Source organism: Myodes glareolus, chromosome 19 (genome assembly GCF_982192425.1).
Source record: "Myodes glareolus chromosome 19, mMyoGla1.1, whole genome shotgun sequence".
Classification (NCBI taxonomy): Eukaryota; Metazoa; Chordata; class Mammalia; order Rodentia; family Cricetidae; genus Myodes; species Myodes glareolus.
The window spans coordinates 61,012,504-61,019,018 of record NC_142044.1 but is presented as its reverse complement, the minus strand read 5'-3'; positions in this window follow the sequence as shown (position 1 = coordinate 61,019,018).

The following is a 6,515-nucleotide window of genomic DNA, read 5'->3' as shown; positions in this document are numbered from 1 at the left end:
CAGGAAGACAGAGTGACCCTTTAAAAATGCAGGCATAGTGATTTACTTGTGTAAGACGTAGTAGTGGGCTCTGTTGTGGAATATTATTTTAACTGGACAAAGATTTGTTACATTTGTTTTTGCTGCATTTGTTTAATTATGAAAAGATGTGTTGCTGTTTCACCTTGCCTGATTGATTTATAAAAAGCAGAACAGCCACTAGGCAGAGAAAAGAAAGTCAGGGGCTGGCAGACAGAAAAAAATAAACAGGAGGAGGAAAAGGAGAGGAGAGAATGAGAAGAGATGCCCAGGGCCAGCCAACTAGACACAAGAAGCAGTGAAAGCAAGTTATACAGAAGGAAGAAAGGTAAAAAGCCCCAAAGCAAAGAGTAAATAAAGAGAGAGAGGTTAGTTTAAGATAGAAGAGCTAGCCAGAAAAGAGCCAAGCTAGGCTGAGCATTCACAACTATTAAGAAGTCTCCCGTGTCATGATTTGGGAGCTGGTTGGTTGCCCAAAAGAAAAAGTGTGGTACATTTTCCAGAGACACAATTCAGAAGCCCCAACATGTCACCCAACACTCCACTTGCTCTGGAGTCCCATCCCCGTCCCGTCCGTACTGTCCCTGTCCCCGTCCCCGACCCCTCCCCGTCCCCGGTCCCCGTCCCGTCCCCGACCCGTCCTCGTCCCCGTCTCCGTCCCCGTCCGTGTTGTCGTGCCCCCCCCCTTCATTGTTCTTAGCCTCAGTTTGTGTCGTCAACTTCCCATTTTGGCCTCTTTCTCTCCTACTAGCTTCCTAGGCTCCTTGCCCCTCCAAGGCTTGGCACTCTTTGCTTGATTTGCTTCAGCATCTCTCCTTGACCTTTCTCATCTTTAACCTGTTTTTCCCGCCCCTCTTCTAGATCTGCATTAGGGAAACTGGCTTGACTTCCCACCCTGAATGATGTCCTTCATCGAATGGTCCTATTATTCTTCAATTTTCTGTCTTAATCTACCATGCAGTGTAACAAAATACAATGTGCTGGGTCTTTTTTTCTTTTTTTCCTTTTTCTTTCTTTCTTTCTTTTCTTTTCTTTTTTTTTTTTTTTTTTTTTTTTTTGAGACAGGGTTTCTCAGTAGCTATGGAGCCTGTCTTGGGACTTGTTCTGTAGATCAGGATGGCCTCGAACTCACAGAGATCCACTCCCGAGTGCCACAGGGAATAAAGGCATGTGCCACAACTGCCTGGCAGATGCTGAGGCATTGATGAATAACCAATTTATTCATCACACTCATGGAGTTTGAAGTTCAAGATCAAGATGCTGATTCATGTGTGGTGAGAGCTACTTTCTCATACATCATCATTCTTTCACTTTAATCTTACAGAAGGAAGAAGTATCTCTCTGGCTCTCTTTTGTAAGGACATTAGCCACATTCATGAGGTCTCATCCCCTAATACCATCATCCTAGAGGCTGAAATCTCAGTACATGCATCTTGAAAAGATGTATGCATTTAGTTATTGCACCTTTTCTTTACGAAGAATATCACTATCGTGATTATTTAGGTATTCAAATGATTTCTGTAATACTTATTTTTCACATGAAACTGTAATGTCCCTGGAGTCAGGGGTCGTGTTTATCTTGTTCTTGGTGGTATCTTCAGTATCTCTCTAGTTAACAGTCATAGTAATAGCATTTAATACGTATCGGGTGAATGGGTGAAAGGACAAAAGAATGAAACGATCAAAAATAAATAGTCAACGAGTCAAGGAATGCACTAATTACTGAACTCTGGGAAAGCAGCCTGAAAGGACAAGTGCTCTCTTTGCCCTCCAGGGGGAGACTTTTTTCTATCAGAATCCGCATGAACCGCACTGAACAGAAAACTGAGATGGAACCTCGTTTACTTCTCAGGCCCCTAGAACCGGTTCCAGACAATCTGGTTGCTTCCTTTCTAAGACACGCCATGCCAGAGGTTCTCAACCTGTGGGCCACGACCCCTTCACAGGGCTTGCCTAAAACGATCAGAAAACACGAATATTTGCATTACAATTCATAATAGTAAAATTACAGTTATGAACTAGCAACAAAATAACTTTATGGTGGAGAGGGGTCCATCACACCATGAGCAACCATACTAAAGGATTGTAGCATTAGGAAGGTTGAGATTCACTGGTTTAGACTATTTAGTGGTACTAGGCAAGCGGGCATTTCAAATCTCTGTTGTTTCCCTCCCATAAACAATTTAAACAAAAAGCAAAACTTTCCTGCAAGAATTCATCCATTTCAGTGTTTGTTTGCCAGATAATTAAGCTGCAACACTTATGTTCTTGTAAAAACATAACATCTATATGTTATTTCAGTATCATCATTAATGTTAATTGTGCTTTACTGTAATTTTTTTTAAATCCCTCAAGCATTCTTTCTCTATGAAGATCTAAACATTTTACAATTATTTCTGGTAGTGGAAAATATTGGGATTCTATAGGACAAAAAATATGAAAATATAAATGTGAGGCAATTTTCACTTAAGAACCCAAATGATGCATTAATTTCCCTGAGCCCTTGAGAAAATGAAAAGGAAAGCCAAAGGGGTGGGAGAGCATTTGAATGCTGAGAGGGTGCCTGCCTCACGCTGTTTCTGAAAGACGCCCTTGTTTAATCCCGAGGCATCTTGGGAACTACTCAAGCCACATACATACTGCTCTGCTCCTGCCCAGTAAGTAACTCACCCCAAACTTGTGCTCTGCCTTCCCCGAAGTTTCCTTCTCTGAGCTCCTCCCTGAGCCTCTTTTTTTTTTTAAATATTTTATTTATTTGTTTGTTTATTTATTATAAAGTTCTGTATGCATGTCTGCCTGCAGGCCAGAAGAGGGCACCAGATCTCATTACAGATGGTTGTGAGCCACCATGTGGTTGCTGGAAATTGAACTCAGGACCTCTGGGAGAGCAGTCAGTGCTCTTAACCTCTGAGCCATCTCTCCAGTCCTGAGCCTCTTTCTTTCTCAGATCAGAGAAGACTTCCTTCTGTCCCTGCCTTTGGGGGGTCACTTTTCAGGACTACACTTTACCTTGCATCTGACATACACCTGCCGCCTTAGGGCTACTGTGGCTGTGATGAAACACCATAGCCAGAAGGAGCCTGCAAAAGCAAAAGGCTTGTTTGACTTACACATCCTGAGTCACAGTCCAGCGAGGGAAACCAGGGCAGGAACTCAAACCAGGCAGGAACCTGGAGGCAGGAGCTGATGATACAGAAGCTATAAAGGAGTGCTGTGTACTGGCTTACTGTACCTCATGGCTTCCACAGTCTGTGTGTGTGTGTGTGTGTGTGTGTGTGTGTGTGTGCGCGCGCGCACGCACGCATGTGCGTGTGTCTATATGGTAAACACATGCTTAACTTTTTTTCTTGAAAATACATATTTTATACCATATATTCTGATTAAGGTTTCCCCTCCCCCAACTCCTCCCAGATCCTCCCCTATTCACCCAAATCTACATCCTTTCTCTCTCTTAGAATACAAAGTAAGATATATCATAATAAATAATAACAATAAATAAATAAAATAAGATAAACACCAAGACGAAACTTGAATAGAACAAAAAAAAAGAGAAAAAAGCGTCAAAGAAAAGGCATGAGAAACACATACAGGGGCTGGAGAGATGGCTCAGAGGTTAAGAGAACTGACTGCTGTTCCGGAGGTCCTGAGTTCAATTCCCAGCAACCACATGGTGGCTCACACCCATCTGTAATGAGATCTGAGATCTGGTGCCCAGAACACTATTTAAAAAAAAATCTGTCTCAAAAAAACAAGAAACAAGATCATCACCAATGACAGAAAATTAGTTCTGGATCTTGAATTCAACTCCTCACACTTGCAAGGAAAGCACTTTATTTAAAAAAGAAACACATACAGATGCTAACACACACACAAAGAAAACTCATAAAAACAAAATTGGAAACCATAATATAAAGCAAAATATCCATAAGGTTAAAAATATATGCCTAGACAAAATATGGTGTGACCAAAAACCTACAAAAATAGCGTTGAGTTTGTTTTGCGTTGGCCATCTACAACTGGACATGGGGCCTGCCCCTAAGCATTATACGCACACCCAATGAGACTCCAATTTATCATTTACAAATGGCTTATCAACTGGAGATAGCTTCTGAGTGAGGGGTGAGGATTGTGTCTACTTCCCCTGGGACCCCATCTGGCTTACAGATGTGTAGGATCTGTGCATGCTGCCAGTCTCCGTGAGTTCACAGCCTTATCCCATCATATTGTGTGCAGACGGCCTTGATTCCTTAGTGTGTTCCATTCCCCTTGGCTCTTCCAATCTCTCTGCCTTCTCTTTCAGAGTTCTCTGAGCCCTGAGGGGAGAGATTTGATGGAGACGTCCCAGTTAGTACTGAGTGTTCCAAGGTCTCTCATTCTCTGCACACTGTCCAGTTGTGGGTCTCTGCATTTGTTCCCCTCTACTGTAGGAGGAAGATTCTCTGATCATGGCAGAGACAGTGATCTGTGTATGGCAGAAGGCCCTTAGGAGTTATTTTATTGCTTTGTCCCTTTTACAGAACAATAGTATTTGTTTTTTTTTCCCTCCTAGGTCCATGGTGTATCTAGCCTCAGGTTCTTGGCCATCTGGGCATGTGGGACATAGGTTCCCTCTCATGGAATGAGGCCTTACATCCAATCAGATAGTGGTTGGTCACTCCCATAAACTGTTCTACTACACAGCATGTCTTAAAGGCAGGCCACCATTGGAGAGCAAAGGGTTTGTAGCTGGGTAGGTGTTGACCTTTCTCTTCTGGTAGCAGACAGAGCACCATGAATGACTCAGAGGGGTGAGGGCCCTAGGTAGGCACCAGCTGCCTTCTCCATGTTCACTGAGTTATGTGGTGTTGTCTTTAGCAATATGGAGTTGCCATCCATTTGCAGAGAACAACCAATAGCCTTGGCTATAGCCTGGGTTATTTGGGGGTTCCATGGAGCCCCTTCGGCCAACAACTCAATTAGATGTAACCTGTTCTCAGCATTGGAGGTTTTATTTGGGGGCTTGCTTTCTTATAGCACCCAGGACCACCAGCCCAGGCGTGGCACCACACCCCAGTCACCACACCTCAATGCCCTAGAGGCTTGTCTACAGCCTGATCTTATAGAGGTATTTTCTTAGCTGAGGTTTCTTCCTCTCAGATGAAGATTATACAAAGTTGGCATAAAACCTAGCCGGCATACCTACTATGTACTGGGACTCTGCTATTCAGAATGAATAAACATAGAAAACCCGTCTCATCCTTAGTGGAGCCAAAAGGACAAAGCATTTGGCAATCTCTCTAAAGAAATGCAAGCTAACATCAAGATGGCACAGATAATAGCTCATAATGCTTCATGTAGCATAGAAAATTGCTCTTCACAAATATGGCCTAGGTTTTGTGAGCTGAGGCTGAGATATGGATTGCAGCTTGCTCAGAATTAGAATGTTGGTTCCTACTGTACTTATACGGTGTTATATTGTTTCTAAATATAAAGAATTACATTAAATGATAACCCTAAACACTATATAAGTTCAGAGAAAGGTAAAATATGCTCTTGTGTTAGTGGGGGGTAGTTATTTTTTTTCCCAGCTAGATAGATAGTGAATCACATTGTGGATTCTAATTTTTCACCATCTCCCACGGCTTTTTGACCCTTCTCTTCTCTCCTTCAAGTTTAAGAGTATCGCGAATTTGCCTTTGGCTTTTACTCTTCTGGTGATAGAATATCTAGGAAAAGTTCCTTCCTGCATTTGAGACACCTTTCCCTAGGGAGAACACGCCATCAGCATTAGTCATGTGGGTCTGAAGAAGGAGGTCTGAGGTAGGAGCCAGAGCGCAAAGAGCTGTCATGAAAGGTGCCCTGCTACCACTTAGGAGCTAGCAAGGCAGAACTCTTCTCCTCCAGCTTCCTGTCACTCCAAAGGATCTGACTAAAGCCAGGAAAATATTTGGAGCCAGTAAGAGAAGAGAGACAGTTGACTCCTAAAAGGAATTGCTCACATGGCTTAAAGGTAGGACATCAGCTCTGTAACCTGGTTCACCCCCATGGCCTCTACTTGGTCTGGACATTAATCCATGTTGATTGCTGCTAGCAGCAGTGGGTGCAACCATAACAGCATTATCAAATTTCCAGCTCAAGTTTACACCCAGCTCTGAAAATAGAAACACTAGTTAGACTGTCTGCCAATTAACACCGCCTACTGGGCCCTTCCTAAGGGCAGAATTGGAAAGAACAGAGGGGAAAATGACCTATGGTCTTATGGGAAACACAGAGCATACACACACACACACACACACACACACACACACACACACACACACACACAAACCCAAAACCTCATGAATTGCTTCTATTAAAGTTACCAAGAACAGAAATAACTACACGCAGTAAGTACCTAGGAAGAAATTCAGATGTGGAATACACAAATCATGGGTGTGAACAAATCACAACTTTGTTCTTCAGGCCCTTACCATGTTTTCAAATGTTTTACCTAGGTGTTAGATTGTTATCTTCCTTGG